The sequence below is a fragment of the Solea senegalensis genome, linkage group LG2 (assembly GCF_019176455.1).
Source record: "Solea senegalensis isolate Sse05_10M linkage group LG2, IFAPA_SoseM_1, whole genome shotgun sequence".
In the NCBI taxonomy this organism is placed as follows: Eukaryota; Metazoa; Chordata; class Actinopteri; order Pleuronectiformes; family Soleidae; genus Solea; species Solea senegalensis.
The window spans coordinates 6,450,882-6,473,263 of NC_058022.1; the positions used below are offsets into that span (position 1 = coordinate 6,450,882).

The following is a 22,382-nucleotide window of genomic DNA, read 5'->3' on the forward strand; positions in this document are numbered from 1 at the left end:
ATAAATAAGTGAACATACAAGCACGTAGCTACAAAATAATCAGTAATTGCTAGTGGTTGCTGTCAGCATAGGTTACAGTTACACTCCACTTGCACAGATGTTCAGGACTTAACGCAATTATGCTGCAATGCGTTTGCAACGTCCCACATAATTCACAACAATTTAGACACCACCACCACATTATTTATAACCAGCCTGTGGAAATATGTGTGGCTGAAACATACTGGACTTCAATATCAGAGATAATGTGCTTGATATAATTCAGAGCCCCCCCCCCCGCGCATCTGAGATGACCATAAAAGTGACTGATGAAATCTGAAACTCACAGCTGATGATGATTCACAGAAGAGGTTAGTATTGGGATTCTGATAGAGATTACTGAGGGCGAGCGGGCAGACTCTATTCATCCTGTTGAGGAGGAATGACGTCAGGTGGCATTGTAGAAGAAGATTTGAGCAAGACGCACCGGTGGGGAACTTTTGTGCATTTTTTTGTTGTTGAACTTGAACTGCAAAAATAGTTGTGACTCTGAAAAACTGAACAATTATGCCTGCAAATTATTTTCTTCAATAAGAACGCAATAGAAGTATGCTTTGGGCAAACACACTCGTTTTTATGTTTATAAACTGCAGTGTGAGACTTAAGGTGATTTCTTTGTTGTTATTCTGCCTTTTTTTGAGAACAGAAATGATGTATGATTAGTTTGATGCCGAGTCTAACAAACAGTAATATCAGACCTGACTGAGGGAGTGCAGGGGCGGGCGGGGCCAAGAGGCATTCATCCCATCATACTGGAGATACGACAGGTTTTTCGGAGCAGTATAATTGACTTCTGAAAGTTGTTTTGTGTTTTCAATCATACTCCAATCACGCCTCCATCTGTACTGACATGAAACGAACCACTTCCTGTGTGCAGTGCAGAAACACAGAGCTGTATGGAGGAGCTGATCATGTACCAATTGCCCCCATGTAACTGACATTTGTTTATCTTTAAAAGTGAGCCATCAAGAGGCAACTCTGACATTTGGAATGACTTCTCTAGTGTGACCGATGGTAACGGACAAGAGCAGAGTCAAGTGATTTGTCATGGTTTGAATCCTCCATGAACACATTAATATTTATTGTCATTGCCAGAAGCAAAGTTGTCCATTTTAAGAGCAGGACATGGGCAGAAGCGGCCAGGACAAGTGCAGGGCTGTTAAACTCGCACAGCTGGAGCAGGTGTTGAGGGTCAGAAACTGTCATGGGAGCAGGATTTAGACAATAGTACTGTGCAGGGCTCTCATGTGCTCTGTGACCAGTTACCTATTGAATGTGTTTAAGTGAATTCAGTTCAATATGACTACTTACTTTGCTGCGCCTCGCCAGCAGAAGCGTTTAGATCAAATCGATGGCGGAGCTGCTGTTCAGTGGATCTGAAAGAGAAAGGGAAATGTTGCTTTAAAAGGCAATACAGCACATCTTGAAAAGTACACCATGCACAACCTCTGCTGTCACAATTAATCTTTCAGTTTCAGCTTTGAATCATTAAATGTCTCACTGTTTCTTACTTAGTGCAGATGATTTCACAGTCAGCGCACCAGGGGGAGGGGAATCCCTGTGAACGATAAGAACGTATTAATTTTGCCTTCACATTTTGCTCAATGGCTCATTAATTTCCAGCAAGTGTACAAAATACAAAATGGAACACAGACATATGCACAGTATACAGCTATTCTTCTTGTGACACTGCATCGACTTCCAATTATTTGGACGGCTTGAACAACGCCTTATCCCCCAAACTTAACCGAAAGCAGTTAATACCTAACCCTAAACTTCCACAGAGATTCGATTCTGCCTCATTAGGACCAGGTTTTGGTCTCCATGAGGTCCGACTTGTCCTGACAAGGTCAGTGTTTCTGCCAGATAAAAACATCCTAAATAGGTAACAAATACAAGTACATATACACACACACTCAGCCACACACACATACATTTGAGTTCTTGTGCATACAGACAAGCCTTTTTTCTTTAGAAGGGAGTGACTGCCCTCTGGTGGTGCTTCATGTGGCCAACACCTTTCACTTATACTTAATTTAATGAGTTTGTGCTTGTTGTGACTTGTGTAAAATAATGCCATTCAGGATAAGTCATGTACATAGACTGGGGTGTGTGAGTTGGTATATAGAGTATGAACAGTAAAGTGGATTAAAACCATTTAAAGAAGAAAGCAGGCATTCAGTGACAGTGAAATCACCAGTTATTGTTTCCGAAGAGATTAGTAGTATTCTTCTTTTTTGATTGTCATACTTTAGTTGTATTGAGTTGTATACACATGTACTTCAGTCTCCCTGAAGTACATGAAGGTTCATGTATATTTACATGTTTTTCTTTTACGTTTTATATGTTTATTGCTAATTAAGAACAATAATGAGACAAGAACAAATATTGATACATGCAAAACAAGCATGAAAATGTCAACGCTTACATGTCTGAAGTGAACGGTATTTTGCTCAGTATTTAAAAGAATGACAATGGAAAAGTCACAAAAATGTGGGAAAAATAGTTGAAAGCTTCTCAGGACTAAGTGTTAGGTTAATATATGCAAGCTCCCACATAATAGTTTTAGAGCAGTTATATTTTGCATATATCATATACAATGAGCAAACGTCAAAATGAGGGGAGGAGAGAGCGCGCGAGAGAAAGAGAGAGAGCATGACCTCACATAATCTAAAATTAACACACACGCACTAATCTCATCCTCAAGAGCGAGGTGGTTGGCAATCTGATCTTTCCTTAGCTTTAGCGCCGCAGTGGGTTTGGGGTTGGGGGGGGGTCCCCAGAGGTGAAACTCGATTAGCAAGCTGCATGAAAGTCAACGGAAAGGCCCCCAATGGGTTCCAGTCCCCTGACAGTATTAATGTTTAATGATATCTAAAAAGGCTAATACACACACACACACACACAGGTTCCCACAGCTCTCATTTTAAGGACACACAGACTTCCATTATTTGGACAGCCTAAAAATACGCCTCGTCCTGAACCACAACCAGTTAATGCCCAACCTTAACCATAAACCCTAACAAACACAAGTACACACACACACACACACAGAAACCCATCCCCATTTGCTTTTATACTCTCAATTAATATCCTCACAATATCATCACCCCATCAGATTACAGCACTGACCCCTATCTGTTGAAGGACTCGCCCTTCACTGATGGTAAAAGCATCTCATGCACACACACACACACAGACGAAAAGGAGCACTGTATTTAAAGTATGTTAACAAAAGAGGGTCTGAGGTGTCATGTGATGTATAAAGTCAGGGCAGGGTCACTGAAGACGGAAAGTGTGAAGGACAGAGGGCAGACAAAGTGTGTCCCCCATGATAAGAACAGGAATAAACAACCCAGCTCCATAAATACATTTTAAAAAAGCCTTTTTACAGAAAAACAGCAACGGGGGGAAATGGTGATCGTCTTCAGCTGCACCGCACGTCACAAGATATAAAAGGCAGTAATTAAGCAAGTGAGAGAGGAGGCAGCAGAGGGCTATATACACTCACTGGCCACTTTGTTAGGTACATACAAGACATTAGTATCAGGGTAAGCGCTCAGTGTGGTCTTCTGCAGCTATAGCTATGAATCTGCTTCGAAACATGTTGAGAGACATGTTGTGTGTTCATGGATGGTTTTCCGTGCGCTGGACATTTTCTCTTTTTTTGGACCATTCTCTATAAACCCTAGAGATGGTTGTGTATGAAAATCCCAGTGATCAGCAGTTTCTGAAATACCAGCCCATCTGGCACCAACAACCACGCCTCATTCCAAACTCGCTTAAATCACCTTTTTTTTTCCACATTCTGAACTTTTGAACAGCAACTCATCTAGACCAGGTCTACATATTGTACCTAAATGCACCAATTTGCTGTGATGATTGGCTGAAGAGATATTTGCACCTAATGAAGTTGCCAGTGAGTGTATATCCTGGAATACATATATATGGAAAGAAAAAAACGATTATTACTTGTTTGAAGAAATCTACAACAAATCTACTACAAATCTATAGCTGTCCCTAAATATATTAAGACCTTGATTTATTTGTGTTATAGCAGTGGTTCTCAAACTTTTTATACCAAGCACCACCTGAGAAAATATTGAGTTCTTGTAGTAAGTAACACCATTATCACCAACTTTAAAATACTGTGGTGTAAATAAGTCGAGCAAAGTCAGCTACAGACTTTTCACAGGAGGCAGATTTATTCTCTCTCATCCTCCTCCTCCTCCTCCTCCTCCTCTTCCTCACATATACTTCACACACTGGCATCGTGAAATTAGATTAAGAGAGATAAGGTGACTATTATTATTTAATTTATTATTGTTATTTGTTTTGTTTTCTAAACACTTGTCAAACCCTGGTATATACAGTAGAACCGTATTTCTGATTTTCCTCCAAGTACCACCAGAGGAAGCTCACGTACCACCAGTGGTACATGTACCACAGTTTGAGATTCATTTAAAATAATAATGGGCGACACATAGGAAGTCTGCTCCCTGACCCCAATGACAGCACTCAAATATACGAACGAGGAGGAAATGATATTCCACCTTGGTTTAGTCACCACATGGGTCAAGTGAGGCTGTGCAAACCTGGCAGACTTTAATTACAACAACAGGAGGAAGACTATTTTGAACAATGAGATGAGTTTAAACATGTTATTTATGTGTATACACAGACAGAACAGTGAGACACGCAAAGACATCATCTCATAGAGTATTGCCTTGCTTTCATGAGACTAGATTTCCTTAAATGATATCAAATATGGTGTTAAAGAAAATGTTATGATATGTTTCCACCCACCACATAATCTCACTGAGACGAGCAGGGGGTGGCGCAAAATTAAAAGTCAAGGAGTATTATGGTCGACCTCCGTTTTACTCCTCTGTCATTTGAACAACACAGCAAAGAGAGTAAGGTCAAAGAAGATTTTTTTCTTCACAATTGTGTCATACAGCTCTCTCTCGGGCTGCACCTATTACTTACTTAAACGATTATTAATAAACTACGAAATTAATTGACACCCATTTAGATAATCGATTAAATGATTTGAGTGTTTTTCCAATAATTATAACGACTTTTCTGCTTCTTATATGTGAATAACTTCTGGTTTAAGGAAAGACATTTCAGAACCTCATCATTTCCAGATTTGGCAAACACTGATTAACTTATTTCAACATTTTCTGACATTTTACGGCTCAAACAAGTCCTCAGTTCATCGTGAAAATAATTGACAGATTAATAGATTATGAAAGTCATCGTTAGTTGCAGTCCTAGTTCTCTCAGGGAGTGGTTCTGACAAAATGGAGGTGTTATAAGGAAATAGTAATGAGGGATGTCTGGGGGGCCAGTGAGCGGTGATTTCATGTTGTGAACTGATGGTATATGAATTCAAGTGCATTTACATGAGAAAGCTGAAATGAGAGGCTGCCTGAATTTGGAACATGACACAATGGCGTGTTTTATGGTGGTTGTTTCTGGTGCCTGGTAAACAGAAGATGGCTTAAGTCTTAAAAGTGGTTGAACATGTGTGCAAAATATGTCTGCACAACAAAAGCGAGCCTATAGCCGCCGGGGGAAAAAAGGTTTGCTTGTGCTTGCGGTTACAGAAGCAGTTTCATTTTGTGAGTACAGTGTTTAAATGTTTCAGGCTTAAAGCCATCATGGAAGACATTTACTGTACAGCTGAAGCTCGTAACCAATGTGTCATATATCATATATATATATATATACAGTATATACTGTACTGGAGTGAAGCCAATACAATGGAAAGCAGATTGATGGCAGCTTTTATTTTTTTGGACTGCTTCATGGTAGTAATGTCATTTTTTATGGCTTTACTTTACTACTTTAAAAGAAAACTTAAACAGCAATGTTGCAATGTCATATGAAGAGATCACAGTAATTGAGATGACTAAGCTTAAATCTATTAGATAGATGTGAATCTATTACTGTTCTCATAGGGCTGCAACACTTAATCGACTATCGATCGATTGCTAAATTAATCGTCAACTAATCAATTCATCAGTTTGAATGTTTCCTTTTATAATTAAAACATTTATTTCAACCTCGTTTCTTTGCTCCATATAACAAAGAAATCATTAAAGACATTTTATTTCCCGGTTTGGCAAACACTGATCAACATTTTTCAACATTCTCTGACATTTTATGGACCGAAATGATTCCTCTATACTCGAGAAAATAGTGGACAGATTGATCGATTATGAAACTAATCGTTGGTTGCAGCCCTACTACTCTCCCATTGCAGTAATTATTATTATAATTTATTAAGTCATTGATTAAATTGTTTGTTTAAAAACGACACACACACACACACACACGACCATCATGGAATAGGAAGTTCTCTCACACACAGCAAAACAACCACGAATGCATCTGTGAGCATATACACACACATACACACACACACACACACGCCAATACATTCTCAAGGACAGATGGACACGGACACACACACACACACACACACCCAAGCAAAAAAAAATAAATAAAAACTTCAGAGGAAATGCTTATGCTTCTAAACACACTCAGGAGGGGCTGCACAGCACTTAAGTAGTCACTTTCACACACAAAGGCCAATCACGAGAGCTTAGCTGGCCCCATCAAGCTTTTTAGCAAATGCTGCTCTGCTGAAATCGCTCGCCTTGTTAACCCTGCACGCCACTGAGAGCAATGCAGCTCCATCACTCAAGTCCGACTTGTGGCAAATGGTTTGCTTTGATGTTTTTGTGTGCGAGACGACAAGGCCTTGTCATTTGTGAGGGGGGGGATTAGTCATGCTATGTTTATTGCGGAGTGTGCATCAGTCTTTGCTGAGTTTGAGGGATTTTTCTCTGGGGCTGAAGCTGTAAGAGACCAAACGTGTGGGGAAAAAAACAAGTCATTACACAATAGACTTCAGTGAGTTTAGCGACTGATTGTAATTATCTTACTAAAGCGTAATAATTACATGTAGTATACAGAGGACACGCACACATGCTGGGTCACATAGCACCAGCAGATCCTACGTACGCACTTCATCGCCTGACAGCAGCTGTGATGAACAGGCAGAAAGGCGAGCCTCTCCGGGCATAAATATGTCCAGCGTCAAGATATACAACCAGCAATTCCATCAAGCTGAAGCCTCGACGATTGCCTTTTTACCCCTCGCTTGCCGCTCGACGCAGGTGCGGTGTGTAGTGCACACAGACAACAGCGTGTCCCTCACACATGATGCACACTCACCGAAGGGGTCAAAGAAAGGATATATAACAAAATGGGAATGAGCTCTCACGTGATGTGAGTGTGTCAAGAACGTTCTGCACACGCAACGCAGTCTGAGAGAAGTCACTGAGCTGAACCATGTGAAAAGTATAATATAGCACAAGCACATTAAAGGTTACAATCGAGGTATATAAATGCAGAATATACAGTATGTGGGATAAATAGTTCAATAGACTAGCATACAGACTAACATAGTTAGTAGTTATTGTTCTTTGAAGTGTTACTATAAGGTTTTGACACATTACAAACACTTACTTCACCAAATGTGCTGGAACACTTTTACTGATGACATGGCTGCCAGCACTGACAGAAGGAAAAACTGATTTTAGCTGCTTACCAAAAGGCTCACCTAATTACATACACACACACATACTTGTTTACCATTTTTTCTTATCATTAAACAGCCATTTCTGGGTGGAAAACTGACGTTTATAAAGCGGCCTTTAGTTTGTGTCACTGGGGTAAATCAGAGTTAAAGATTTCTGTATGGACTTTGGTGTGGGAGAGTTATCTGCATCAGCGGCACCAAAGAAAAGCATTAGCCACTGCATATTATCTGTAAAAACATTAATGTAATCTAAGAAAGATACTGAATGAGTCTGTGAAAGATTTTCAACCAGCTTCCTCTGATATTGGCAACAAAAGAGACGAGTTAAAAATGATCAGTTTAAAGCCACTAGTAAAGCTACAGCTAGACTTTGTCTCACATCTGACTTTTTTATTGTAGTCTGTCATTTTTGGGATATAATCTAATGTGGGTTCCCAACACTGAACTTAGCATTCGTACAAAACATTCTCAAGATTTTTTGTTATTAATTTAGATTTAACCTCGTTAACTGCCAAACAAAAACATACCACATGTGAAATATAATGTACAAAATTCTCAAAACTAAATTCTTGATCGCAAGACTGTGGCAGACGGACAAGCAGAAAACCTAATGCCTTGGGCCGTTGACTGTCACCATCAGAGCAGCAAATTAGGGAAAATATTTCTTAAATTAACGGCATTACAGACGACCATGTCTCCATCAAAATCTCAGCTTCTGAGGCATGACAGTGAACATCTATGCCACGCATGCCGAACCCTGAAGGGAAATGGAAAACAAAGACAAACACGGAATAAATAAAGTCTGAGTGACCTGAAGCCTGTCAGGATAGTTCTATGGGCTGTTGTGTTGTCTCATAAATTACTTTTTCTCCAGCTGCTGATTCAAATAAGGTCATCTTTGGTGACATCTGTGTAAATGAGCAGAGAGACCCACAGGGTGGAATGCTGATCATTTCTCAAATAGACACAAACATGATTTAGTTTATATTCTTGTGACCGACTGTCACTTCACTGATCCCTTTTATCAAGTCAGGTCAAAGACAAACCTGCGTCTTTCTGCAGTGGAGATTTGTTTGTCACAAAGTCACATCATACGTCATCTACTGTGCGGAGAAGCGTGTTTGTTTTAGATCAGTCTATTAGACTGATCTAAAGTTTTGTTTCACCCCAAACTTGAAGCTTGAGGAGCCAAAGGTGTCTTTACATCATAACATCTCTTCTTTTGTTTTATAAGTGACACAGAATAACAGACAGCGTCACCCACAGGTTGTGGTCATTTGCCAGATATAAGTTTGGTATCATCAGCGAAGACACGCAACTTGATCGATAAGTAAGTTTTGCTGTGCGAGTGGCCATTCAGGAACCACCGAGTTAATTTTATAAGCATTTACAGTAGATTTACAGACAAAAGATTGTTTCAAACCGTCTTGATATGTAGCCTAAAATCATAATTCTTTCTCTTTTTACTATAGGGCGGCATAGTTCAATAAGTGGAGCGGTCGCCTGGTTATCAGACAGTTTTTGAGGGAGTGTGTTGAAACATCCAAGATACCAAACTGTGCCATGAGTGCAAATCAATGCAGTATTCACAACCTCAAACAGCGACATTTTCAGAATGCTCGAGTTAAAAAAAATGTGTGCCATTGATAATATTTTTTACTACAAAAGCTTTATTAAGATGTTTTTAACTGCAGTCGATTTTGCTCTGACAAGAGTGATTTAACCCTCTTTATTTTTATGGCTGTAGAATCGTCAAAAAAATGTTCAATGAATGACTGCTTCTGCCCCTTTTTTCCAAGATAACTTTCACTTTCGATATCTGGCAGTTAAACCGTATAGGAATTCACACGCTGGTGAATCTTGTCTGAGATTGGACGGTCGTTCTGTATCCTCAGTCCTAGGGCTACCGTAATGACAAGTATATGGGCGCAAAGCTCTATTTCTCTGCTTCCTGGTATCTATTCATCTATCTTCTACCAATTTATCCTCCACATGAATGTCATGTGCCAAACTCAGCGACATAAGGCGAAAGGCGGAATCACCAGTGCATAGTTTTTGAATTTTCTAGACATCACAAACAGTCTAGGAGTTATACAAAGATCATTGTGAACCGGCCTCTCATTTAGTGCAGAATAATTGCTAGCTATATTGTTAGCCACTGTGGCTAATAGAGGCAGACTGCTATGTTAGAATCAGCGTAACAGCTGCTGTTCTTTTACTGCAAACATTTCCCTGGATCTATTTGAATGAAAAAGCTTCTTATTTCTGTTTGAATGCAGCACAAGTTGATTTTTAATTTTTCTTTCTTTTAGTAATCACACACAATTGGTGTAAAGTATTGTACATTAGGCAAAAAGATCTTTTCTTGTGTGAAGACTGACTGACTGAAATGAAAAGATTAACAGCAGGGCCGTCAGAGTTACCGCATTAATTACAATTAATTAAGGGCCAACCTTAACATGTTTCTTTTTTTATCACATTAATGACGCACTAAGTTAATAGCAAATTAGGAAAAATGAATCCCTGTTAGGACAGTTTAGCTTGTTATTGTATTTCACTGCAATATTTCTGCATACATCTGTAGACGGAACGAAGAAAACAATCCTGTTACTCTGCTAGTGTTCATATATTTCTGATTTAATAAACATGGATTTCAATAATGTGTCCAGTGTGTCCCTATACCATACAAACACACAGTCAGCCAAATAATTTCCATACATCATGAGACATGAGGCCCCTTATGTGCATGGAAATAGCACAGCTGTTTTTCCCCCTTACTGGTACAATTTTTCTGCAGATGAAAAGTGTCAGCTTTAATAAATCTGATAAATTACCAGATGCAAACTGTTGACCAGTCAATTTTTCCTGACAGGTTGCATTACCTGATTTTCTCCTTTCCATGAAGATGTATTGCAAATGGAGCTTGATTGCTCCCCGAGGTGGTGAGCTACAGATTTCACGATGTTTAATTTAGGTTCTTACTCAAGTGAATGATCTCATGTTGGAGCCGGTGTTACACACATACTGTCTTTTATTATGAATATATTCTTTACTATGGAGGTCTTTTCAGGGTCAACAGTGGAAAAGTGGAAAATTAAGGGTGACAACAGCTTTCATTTTTATAATCGAATAATCCAAACAATTAGTTGTTCGGTCCATAAAATGTCAGAGAATGTTGACATATGTTGATCAATTTCCCAAAACTGAAAATTATTCAGTTTTAATGATTTATTTGTTATATGGAGCAAAGAGACCAGAAAGATTTCACATTTATGAAGCTGAAACATCAGATAATCTTTTTGATTATTAAAACTCAACACTCAGTCGGATTATTCAATTATCCAAATAGTTGCTGATTCATTTAGCAAGTGATGCAGCTCTAAAGAAAACTTTGTTTTACAACAGATTTTGGCTCGATATGCTCTCCCTTACTAATTTCTAAGAAAAATTTAAAATTTTTTTCATCTTATGTTTATATGCTTGCATGCAGCCTGCTTCCTTGTTGACCTTTTATGCACACTAAAAGTGTCGCCCTCACTCACTTCCTGATCTGTACATCGTCTTCCTTGTTTTGCCATACTCGTGTCACATGACCTTTTTCCCGAAGAAAACAAATGGCACCAGCAACAACCACCAGTTTAGAATGCAGTAGGGCTGCAACGATTCATCGATTAATCATCGATTATCTGATTAATCGTAAAGTATTTTGATAATCGATTCAATCTCAATCTTTAAAATGGAGAACTTTCGGTTCATGGACTACATAAGATATTTGAGAACATCATCATTTCAAATTTTTTGGAAACACTGATCAACATTTTGAGGACAAATCGGGAGTTACAGCCCTAGAATGCAGCATGGATAACCAATAGCAAAGTTCTCTTACTCTTGTCTGTGTGAGAAGCCGCTGGCAAGAGGCAAGCTATTGCAGTGGTAGTCTGATTTACATTAAGATGAATGGAGCTACACATCAAAGGCAAAACTGTGCAAACCCTAAACATGCAGGCTTTTACCTGAAAGTCCATTAAGGAGAATCCTAGTGTCATACCTCATCCAACACACTAAACTCAAAAAAGTACTGGAAAAGAGAATATAATTCAACATCAGGTGAAAAGTAGCACAAAAGACCCTCATTATCTCCTGATCCCCGTTGTGACAAAACAAAGCTGTATGTTCATCTCGATGTCCATTAGCATGCAGTAAATACCTTAATAATTATTAATACCACCAATAAAATGGAGTACATTTATTATTTTAGTCAATATCCCCGAGGTTTCTGGGAGAGAGCGAGTGTTTCATTTTGTGCAAAAATATTAATCCATACTTCACACCTTCAGCAAAGAGCCTTTCCTCTCAAAAACTCTCTGATGTGCCAGTCTTCAACCACTTAATCCTCAAGATGGAGGAAAACATTAAGAACCACCTGCAGTTGATAGTTCTTAACACACACACACACACACACACACAGATGAATACTCTATACTATATTCTTGACACATGTATAGAGACATACATTTAGAGCTTTCCTGGCTTAATATCCATTTATTTATCCTGTGCAGCATTTAGAATGCGCGGAGATCATTTTAACCCCTAAAAATAACCACACTAAATATCCCCAAACAAGTGCTGTTACAAGAGTTGCAAAGTGACAAGCGCAATATGTTTGTGTGTGTGTGAGAGAGTGTGCGCTATATATGATGTCATACAGCTCGCTCTCTTGCAGAACAACAAAGGCGAATTAGCCGATAGATCAAGTTCCATCAAAATCTGGGTGTGTGGAGATCACACCATGCTGGTTCAATAATCTGTTTCCACTTTTGATTCGCCTGCAGGGAAACAGATTGCGGCTCAGCTCTCAAGGAGCAGTACAAAATGTGAGGGATAAAAAAAATAAATAAAATCTTCAGCTCCACTTGGAGTTCCAATGTCAACAGACTGAGGTTGCATTTTGCAGAAGCGTTGTTTATATCTTGGCGTGTGTCGCAAATAAAGCTGCAAAATGTCATCAGGTGACAACACACGGCGACAAGATAATGGTGTGCACACGATTACAGGGCAAATGAGAGGGAACGCCATTGTTGCACACCAGGCCTGTGACAGTATGACTAGTTGCACTCATACAGTTCCAGTAAATGAATAAGAGCGGAAGAACAGATGGTTTAAGAGAATTTGCTTCTTTTTTTTCCCTTCTAAATGTGGAAACAAACAAAAAAAAACAAGGGGAAAAGGAGTGAGCAACAAAGGTAGGTTTGATAGCACATAATAGAATTCATCAACACATCCCCTGGATGGTGTGTATTGCATTTTTCAGCGATTAATAAATTAGGATGTCCATATGGGGACGTGGAGAAAAAAGATCACAATGTGGGTTTTGCAGACCTGCCCCCATTTCATCACACAGGCTGCTCCCACGTCCCATCAAATCCACTAAGGAAGACATTGAGTAAACGCCAGCAGCAGCACCACCAGCAGCAGCAGCAGCAGCAGCGACCTCAGGAAGTATTTTGTCAAGCTCCTGAAGCGCCTGCCTCATTTTCTACATCTGCTTAAGCTCACTCTGCTGCGTTTCTCGCTGACTTTGCAGCCCTCATCTGCAGATGCTTCAGGAGCTGCACAAAAATACAGTATATACAGTATATGAATGTGTGTGTGTGTGTGTGTGTGAATAAAAATAAAGAGAGAACTGAGAAAAACTGTGTCAGGGACACAAAGCACTGCAATGGCATATTTTCCCCCCTTCTGAACAGATGGGTGCAACAGAGGAGAAGGACTGAACACGGAGAAATATGAAACCACATGCTTACAGAAATAGACATGGCCAGTGAAGTCATAATATGATAACAAAAGAAATAAATCCAACAGTTGCTTTAATACATTTGCAGCTAAGTTTATCTTATTGAGATTTGCATTTAGGTTAAAACGATCACGTCTTGCATAGGGCTGCAACCAACTGGTTTCTTTGCTGCTGAATATCTTTGGTTTGTGGACAAAATTAAACATTTGAGGTTTGAGAACACTGATCGACACCCTTTTCTGCATTTTATGGACCCAGTGACTAAGTGATTAATTGAAAAAGATAAACAGATCAACAGCACAAGTCTAACCTAATAGACAATGAAGGCTTTGTAGTAGATGTTTATTTGCTTTATCAGCAGTCTTTTTCAGTCAGATTACAGTCAAATGCCAAAAGAGAAAACACATTAATTGTAAGTAACCAATGCTTTACGAGGCTATATTCAGAGATACTGTAGAGAAGAGCCAGACCAATTACATACTTTTGAATACCGATTCCATTATGTAGTTCTTATGTCCTGAGGTTTTCTTCCCATTCTTTTAGATAGGGTCTTGTTGGTCTCAAATAGCTGCCCAGAGCTGCAAAGTAACAAGACTTTCCTAAAAGCATTATTGTTGGACCACAAAGAATGACTGTTGCCCAAAAACGATAAAAATACACAATTTCACCATGTGGCACAGACTGTAATTAAGTCAGTCCCACAGACACCTTCACATGCACCTTCCTGTGGATGCACCAAATGTGTGGCTGAATATCGTTGCCTGTAAACACAGTGTTTTTACTCCTGTTCACCATGCTGTTCACGGTGCCTATTTGTTTTGGTAAATCTTCAGTACGAGTTGCACTCATGTCACCATACATGTCCACAGTGTCGGCTGAATCAATGGGTGAGTGTCCGCTATGCTCAGCCTCCAGCTGGGACCAATCTGTTGGTCAGGTGTGGCTCGGTGGTGGCAGCCACGGCCTCGCCAGCAAGCCAAGAGGACGGCCAAGCCCAGCCCTGACCCACAGAAGGACAACAATAAACAACAGATACAAAAGATCTGTGGTAGTTCTTTAACACCAAAATGGTAATGTTTCCATGTATCTGGGATGACTTTTAAATGGACATGCAAAAAGATTCTAAATGAACTGAAGTCAGCAGGAAAACATGTTGCTGGAAATTACATCACCAGCAAATCCATCGTTATCCTGTGGTAAGCCACACCTGCTGCGTGTTCTTTATGTGTACCCTGCTGTGACAATTACACATATTTCAACATGCAAAATAGTTAAAATGCTCTTTTTATCACAATTTGACTAAAGGCAGCCAATAAATAGGTTGGAGAACGGATGAAAACACCAAGACGTGGCCAGAAAAAGTTTCAGAAGTGAATTCTACTGCTAAAAAAACTGGATGTTAAGCAATTTCACAAGATTAATGCTAACTGCATCGCGCTAGTAGAGAGGTGGGGATGGTATACATCATATAGAGATGCCAGCGTTGTTTTGATAATTACTCAGAATTCCTCTTTGGACCTTTAAAAGTATCCTAGTAGCCACTGATCAAGCCATTTTTCTATTCATACCATTTGACAAACATTATAGATTGCTGTTTTGGTAAAACGGTAGCATTCTGTTTGTGTGTTTAACACTAATGCATTTAACCTCATCGGAAGGGACTTTCCACATGGACCACAATGAAGGACAAAACCCTTATGACTGCTACCCTGCTCCACGCTGAACAATGTAAGCGAGGACCCTGTGCTGGCTGGATTATGTCTAAATAAAGCACCGGCAATGTATGAATCACTGTGTCACTGATCCCTTCTGCTTCCCAGACAACAGGTTTGCCTTCCACAAGCTGTCACTGGCTTTCCACTTCTTTCAAATGAGGAATAAGGAGTTGGGAGAAATTGAGACTGTGTGAGGGAGAGAGGGGAGTTGACGTTCATCATTCGAGTGCCATGGCTTAGCCTAAGAGGCTTGAATAATCAGTATGTTAAGCTGCCTTGGTGTGCACTCGCACCTACCACGAGCTTACAAACTCCTGGGTGCTTTTTAATCAAGAGACACCGTTGAGAGGCAGTAGCGAGTGCTGAGAGGCCAGGCTAAGAGAGGAGCTTTAAAATATCCTTTACATTTTTTTTACTGACATCCCCAGACATACATTTTCACTGAAAGCTGTACACACAGACTTTTTTCCTATACAATTACAACACAATACATTTATTGCACATTTCTGTTTCAAATGAATCATCAAGTACATCACAGAACAACCAAATGCAATAAAATTATATCAATATCTTGGATAAAAACTGAATTTTTAATCACCATGACGTTCATATTCACAAGTAGCTTACTAATAAAACATTTAAATACAGTACGCATTTGTCCAATATGTGTTCATGTGCATTCACAGTGTAGATTTCAACCATTTGTAACAACTTTATCCTGTGAATTAATTCAGTGTTGTTAAATGTGTCTGAGGTATTTTGCATGTGTGCAAGAATCAACAATCCAACGTATTTTTAGTCACACCAGCAACACTCTGCAGACAGCAATGCTAGTATGTCGCCACTATTACTCAAACTAAAATAGCTCATGTATTGCATATGGTTTTAAATATAGCGCAGAATTTATGAGTTCCGATAACAAGTCCTACCTCTACCCTACTCTTTAACTAGTGCCAAAAGCACAACAATTTTTGTATAACTCAAATTGTTTGCTTAATTAATGATCTTGGACAATCCATTTTTGCCATATTCGGAACAAGGTGTGTTTATTTACACCACCATGTTGGCAGGAAACGGAACGCTAAAAATGAACCACTTCAGTGCCAGTTTCAAGCCGTCATTGCTCACTGGACAATTTAAATCCACAGAGACAGAGCAACATATCGCGGAACCTGACTAAATGAATATATCTGACCCTTACAATGCTCCCAGGTGCTTTTCATTAAGTGTGGCATGATACCATTTTCCGTGTCTGATACCACTATCACAAACTCAAGTTTTTGGCCAACTATGAAGCTGTTAACACATTTCTGCTAGCCATTTCAAACTATTTCAAAGACATATCCATCTGTGTAACAATTATTCTTCATCTATAAAGATGCAATGAACAGCCCACAAGATGACTTGACTATTCATTTACTTTATTATTATTATATGTTTATTTCGGTTACGTCAGTTAGATCACTCATCATCACACATCATCTTAGTGTAGTCCATCTGTTCTACTTTTGGAAACACACTATTCCAGACATGTAGTATTCTGACAACTTTCTGATAAACTTACTCCAGAGGACCCTTACCTGACACAAAAAAGCATTTAAAATAAGCAAGATACTAGTAAGCATTGGGTTTGGATCTGATAAAACGTTCTCCCCTTTGCTTGTCCCCATCAACCATCTTCGCAGTTATTGGCCAACCTGTAGACTTACATACACCTGGGGCCCTACACAATTCTCCTCAGGTTTAAAAGGACATTCAGCGAACAATAAGCAAACACCTTTGTTTACATGGGGTTGAAATGCTTCCATTTATCATTTACTTCAGACTATAAATACCATCTCAGAAGAACAATGGTAGTCAATGGAACTGTAAATGAGGACAATAAAAGGCTGGACTTTGAGGTCAAAGCAACAAAAACCCATCATCATAAGAAACACGTCTGATTTTTGCCTGCAGCATGGTGCAGGCCAACTGCTCAAATGTTCTTTCAGACAGGATTAAATCTGTGGAGGGATGAGCATATGTGGTTGGAAATTCTGACTCAGTGGGGGACGCAGGGTATAAAAAAACCCCAGTCCCTTGCAGACTGGTGATTCATTAATTAAATCACATGTCGTTTGAGACACTAATAAAGAGCATACAATGATTCTCATCGTTCTCTGGGTAAGAGTACATGGCTGCATCACGTGGTTTGAATATATTAAGTGAAATTATTTAAACTTAACTGTAAAGACCCAATTGGTACATCTTTTACAACAAAATTGGTAAATGTAGAGTTTTAGAGACGGAGCATTCTGCTTTTTCCTCAGCGAGTTATATCTTCAACATGATAAATGCACCATTAACAAACAGAACTTTGCATGGTGGAAGCAGGAAACATCACTGTCAATGTTATACATACTGTATATTTCACTTCAGTTCCTCTTTCAAACACAACAGAACAGTTTTAGATTGACTCAGCATTTGAACTTCTAAAATAAAGTAAAAGAAGAAGACAGTGGCATGTTCACCCAGGTGTCATGTTCCCATCTCCATCACTGCTAATCACAACCTTTGCCAATTGAACCCAAGTCTACTGCAGAGTCATTTGACCCAAGAGTGAATGCTGATTGTACCCATTTCATTTACAAGAAAAAAAATATATATATAAAATGTAATTTATGAAAAACTGAAGCTATTTTGTCAGCAGTTGGGGTAGATTCTCTGTATCTGCTTGAGCAACTCAACTTGAGTAATCTCATCCAGTGCACTCAGTCTGTTCTCATTGATACATTCAAGTAAATGTCTTTTAAACCTAAAAGAAAAAAATCATATTAACCAACAAATGACCTCAGCCCTTGTGCATCTTAAACCAAAACACTATCACACTCTGAAAATAGTGTGATAGTGAGCCAATACTTAAATGCTTCAACACATGTCAGTTGGGAACACAGCCAGAGTCATAACTGACGACATTCAGGCTCTAGTTTAATAAAATAAAGTAACGCAAGGCAAATTTTGCCACAGAACTCCTCCATGGGTAAGTGCATATTGTCTTTTCATCACAACAGCTCTGTTAATTTAAAGCCGACAACAACATTGTCTTGTCACTTCAACCCTTGAGCCGGTTCACCAATCCCCCCCCTGCATGAGGGAGTATAAAAATAGCAGTAGCACAGGGGGCAGAGAGGCTGCCTATTTATGACCATCCTTGACTACCCAGTGTGATGCTAGGAAAGCAGCAGGGTGGACCAGAGTGCTGTTTCTGCCCCACCTTTCCATTCTTAATGTTCATCCTCTTCTATAGCCCCACCCCTCCCCCCCAACTCCGAAGACTCCATCGTCTCTGATTGATCTCGCAACCCTTCACTAGCTTGAATTACATAAGCCAGTGGCTTTGCACCAAGACAAAAAAGGCTCTCGGTCTTCACAGATCATAATTCTCTCCAATAGCTTCAACTTCTAAAAAGGTGCCATGTTCAATTTCAGCCAGTGGCAATGCCTCACACCCCCAGCCCTCGCGTTCTGATATGAATTATGACGCAAGATTGATTGTTTTTTAAGTTTACAGCCCAGCTCAGTGACAGAATGGTGCCTACCAATCAAACAAGGGTGAAGGAGGGGAGTAACAAGGAAAAAAACAGGCAGTGGCTGCAGGAATGCCCGGTGGATCACAGTTTTGTGTCAGTGCCTGATCAACAGCATCGATCGAGTGCGGCTCTCTTTTTTTATTTACAATATTAACCACAGATGAGAACACACGCTCAGATCTCACGGATGTTCCCGGCATACACAGATATTTATGAGCAAGCTTACGGAGAGTTGCGGTTGGGTGGGAATCACAGGGTACCTCACGATACATGGGCCATAATACCGATAATATCACAATACAACAATTCTGTGATAATCAATATATTGCAAGACAATCATATAGTGGTACATCAACATATCTGTCAAACTGCAGAAAACAAAATGCCCGTGAAAAGTTAAAAGCACAGGATTTTACAAAGTGCATAGTCTCACATTAGCCCGCTGTAAACTCCCTCGGCCAGGTAACTTCCGCCCAAAAGCATGAGCATGTGACACAACGCAAGCCTTAAAAAAAAATCACAAGTGTGGTGAAGATGGAACCATTACCTCCTGTGACAGAAATAGCTTCTTTAAACATCAGCCTTGATGCAAAAAAATTTCTTCTAGCCCAAACTAATTAGGTATAGAAATGCTCTGAAATAAAACTGTAGATGACACTGAAAGACTCAACAATGATGGACCATCTACAATCAACTGGAAGGATACAGACAAGAGGCTTTGCAACTTGGCATAAGGTCACCGCAACAGTGAAGAGGATACTGGTGGTTGAGAATAATTTATACGGGCTTAGTTCATTTCAACAAACGTTGAAGCCAAAGGAAGCGGTGATTTTAATTAATTTAGGACAGTGATATAGTTCTCTGCCAATAGTTGCAGGATGAATTTGCTGGTTTTGGTCCGTTATGTGAAAGATGTTGATCGAGATGATGGAGTGATACATGAGCTTTGTCTGCACTATGACTCAGCTGTGCTGTGGTCTGTGAAATGTAGTACAAATGTATGGAGTATGCAATAAAATATATTGATTTTATGTCAGCGTCAAAGTTTTCTGGAGTTTCATGTTACTGTGTGTTTAGATCCCACAGATTTCTTGCTTTTTGGGTATTTGCTGTGTGAGGGGAGATAAAAGTAAATGCAGGGGTAAATTTAGAAGTTGATTATTGCCATGGTGTAACAAATCGGCATCAGTTGCCATATAAAACTTTTATTTTTTTCATCCAAAGCTTTATTTTGCATTAGTTCATGCGCAGTAGTCCTACACCACAGCTGTGCAGTCGGGGTAAGGGTTAGGGTTAGTCATCAGTCATGCTCCAATCACCACCACTCTCACACCAACACAGTCCATTTAAGTAACACTCCTCCATCACTAATGTCTTGCTACACCGATGCTGCTTCACACCACTGCCACGGCTGCTGCCACCCCAGCCTTCACCTCTCAAGATCATTGTATGACAGGCTCAAAAGTTCAAAATGTTATAAATAATGTCTTTTTCAGGGCTCACGGGGGATTCCTGCATTGTGCTTCCTGTTTTGGCTTAGTAAGCAGCTTGGGCCATCCAGGGTTTGTGCTAAAAAGCAGGGACATGCAGTGCCAAGTCTAACTGCATTTCCATTTGCTGCAATAATTGGTTTGATATACAAGTGCACTGCGGACACAAAACGCAAATTGGAGATACAGTGTTGTTCAATCAACGTTTATCAATTTTGTGCATCACTTGACATTGGACTTTAATTTTATCAGATGGAGCAAAAAAGAAAATCATCAAGATGATTATCGGCATCAGCCATAAAGAAACCCATATCCCACAATGTCTAGTATAAAATATGACTGGTCAGCCTGGAAACAAATGGGGCTGCAACCATTAATCGATCAACTCGTTTGAGTGTTTTTTCCATAATTAAAAACAAGCTTTCTGATTTTTCAGCTTCTTAAATGTAAATATTTTATGTTTTTTCTGCTCCATATAACAAAAAATAATAATAAAAACTAAATAATTTGGGTTTGTGACAAATGCTACATACTTAACTCACTAATGTTTCAGAAATAGCTATCCCTATATTCAACAAACATTTGAATTTTATACATACTTTTTTTAAAGTAACATTTAGATATAAACTTGTCCTTAATAAAATATAGATATTTTCTTTTGTGTGTGTTTTGAAAGTTTGCTAAGTTTATTCTTGGCCACACCAGGCCTCGGTCTAATATGTATTATGTAATGTATTCAAGTTTTTCTAGTCTAGACTTTGTCATTCCTTTTTAAGATTCCAGAGTGGAGTTACAAGTCTGAGGTCAGCATCATCTCACCAAACACACAAATTCCCCCACAGCCCTATTGTCTGTGACCGTTTGCCCTCAGTCTCTGTGGTCCACTAACAAGACGGCAGCCTGTCAATGTCAGTGGCCTTTTTCACACTGTGCCAGTCCCCACCCCAGACTGAGCCAGGCCAGCAGGAGATCCGGAGAACGGCCTCGAATGAGCCAAGATACAAAGGACCAGCTGCTTACAGAGCAGTGGCTTTTACAAAGAAGGAAGTCGGCCTTACTGAATATACTGGATACATGCTATTTTAAATAAAAAAGATACATATTTGTTTACATATCTTATTACTCACAATTCAGCTTATCCTGTAATAAGCCAATGAGGTTATTTCCCCATCTTCAGCTTCAACCAGAAATCAGAAAAATGTGCGATATATTATGCTATGTCATAATGTAAAACTACTCCTGCCACTGCGAGCCGCGCTCTTTGTCTGCATTAAGTGCACACAGCTCAATGTAAGCTTGAAGCGGTTGCTTTATTTGAAGGCGTGCGAGGGCACAAACACATCACAGAGGCTCATAAATATCTCATTCTACAAGGGATTTTACGTGCACATTCTTATGAGGGCTTACGCCGAAAAAGTTGATGTGTGGTAAGTGCATTAAATATAGCTGCATGAGAGCTGCCGGGCTAAAGTGGAGAGGGAAAAAAGAGTCATGTGGAAGAAAGCACATGCCATTCTATTTTTCCTTTCGTAGCTTCATCGCTCTTTCAGTTACTTTTTCATCCCTGAATGCAACCACTCGGTTTTCATGTGCGTTTCAGATGTTGTAACGTGGAGAAGTGGAGATTCAGTGAATTTATTTTGTAATCTCAGTGTGAAAGTAAACTATTCAAAAACTATTCATTCATTCAGAAAATTTTGAAAAGATTTCAGAAAATGTGACTAAGTAGTTTTAGTCATTTAATTTCAGTACTTCTGGACTCTAATTCAGTCTAAAAGCCTTGTGTATCAACAAGGTTTTTGTAATACACAAAGAAATAATGGAGTCTTGTTTTTTTGCTGTAGATTTGCTTTAGCATTTGGCCCAAAGCCAGTTGGGAATCTGAGACAAACATTTGCATGTTTATTCAAGAAGTAAAAAAATAAAAACAACACACACCCAATTTACACTTCCTAATAAATCAACGGGGGCCACCAGCTAAGTGATATGTGAAGCCAGTCGACAACATCATAAATATGCTCTTTGCTGACATATTTACAGTTAAAAACATCATAAATAGCCAAGCAGCATATTTTAGTCAGGGATTTCACTTTTCTTCACCCAGTTCTTCAGCACAACTTATCACAATTAAAAGCCTTTCGGTGAAAACCGGTCTCTCGA

At 39.4% G+C, this 22,382-nt stretch overlaps 1 protein-coding gene across 3 annotated transcripts in view; it reads right to left on the reverse strand.

Moving 5' to 3' along the window:
• The window catches only part of pcbp3 (poly(rC) binding protein 3), a 60,045-nt gene that overhangs the window by 27,209 nt on the left and 10,454 nt on the right, over positions 1–22,382 (reverse strand). For all 3 annotated transcript variants that reach the window (XM_044019435.1, XM_044019436.1, XM_044019434.1), the window contains exons 2-3: positions 1,551–1,597; positions 1,351–1,415 (exon numbers count right to left, since the gene is read on the reverse strand). The gene's annotated coding sequence lies outside the window, so the exon portion shown is untranslated. The remainder of the gene's footprint in view (positions 1–1,350; positions 1,416–1,550; positions 1,598–22,382) is intronic.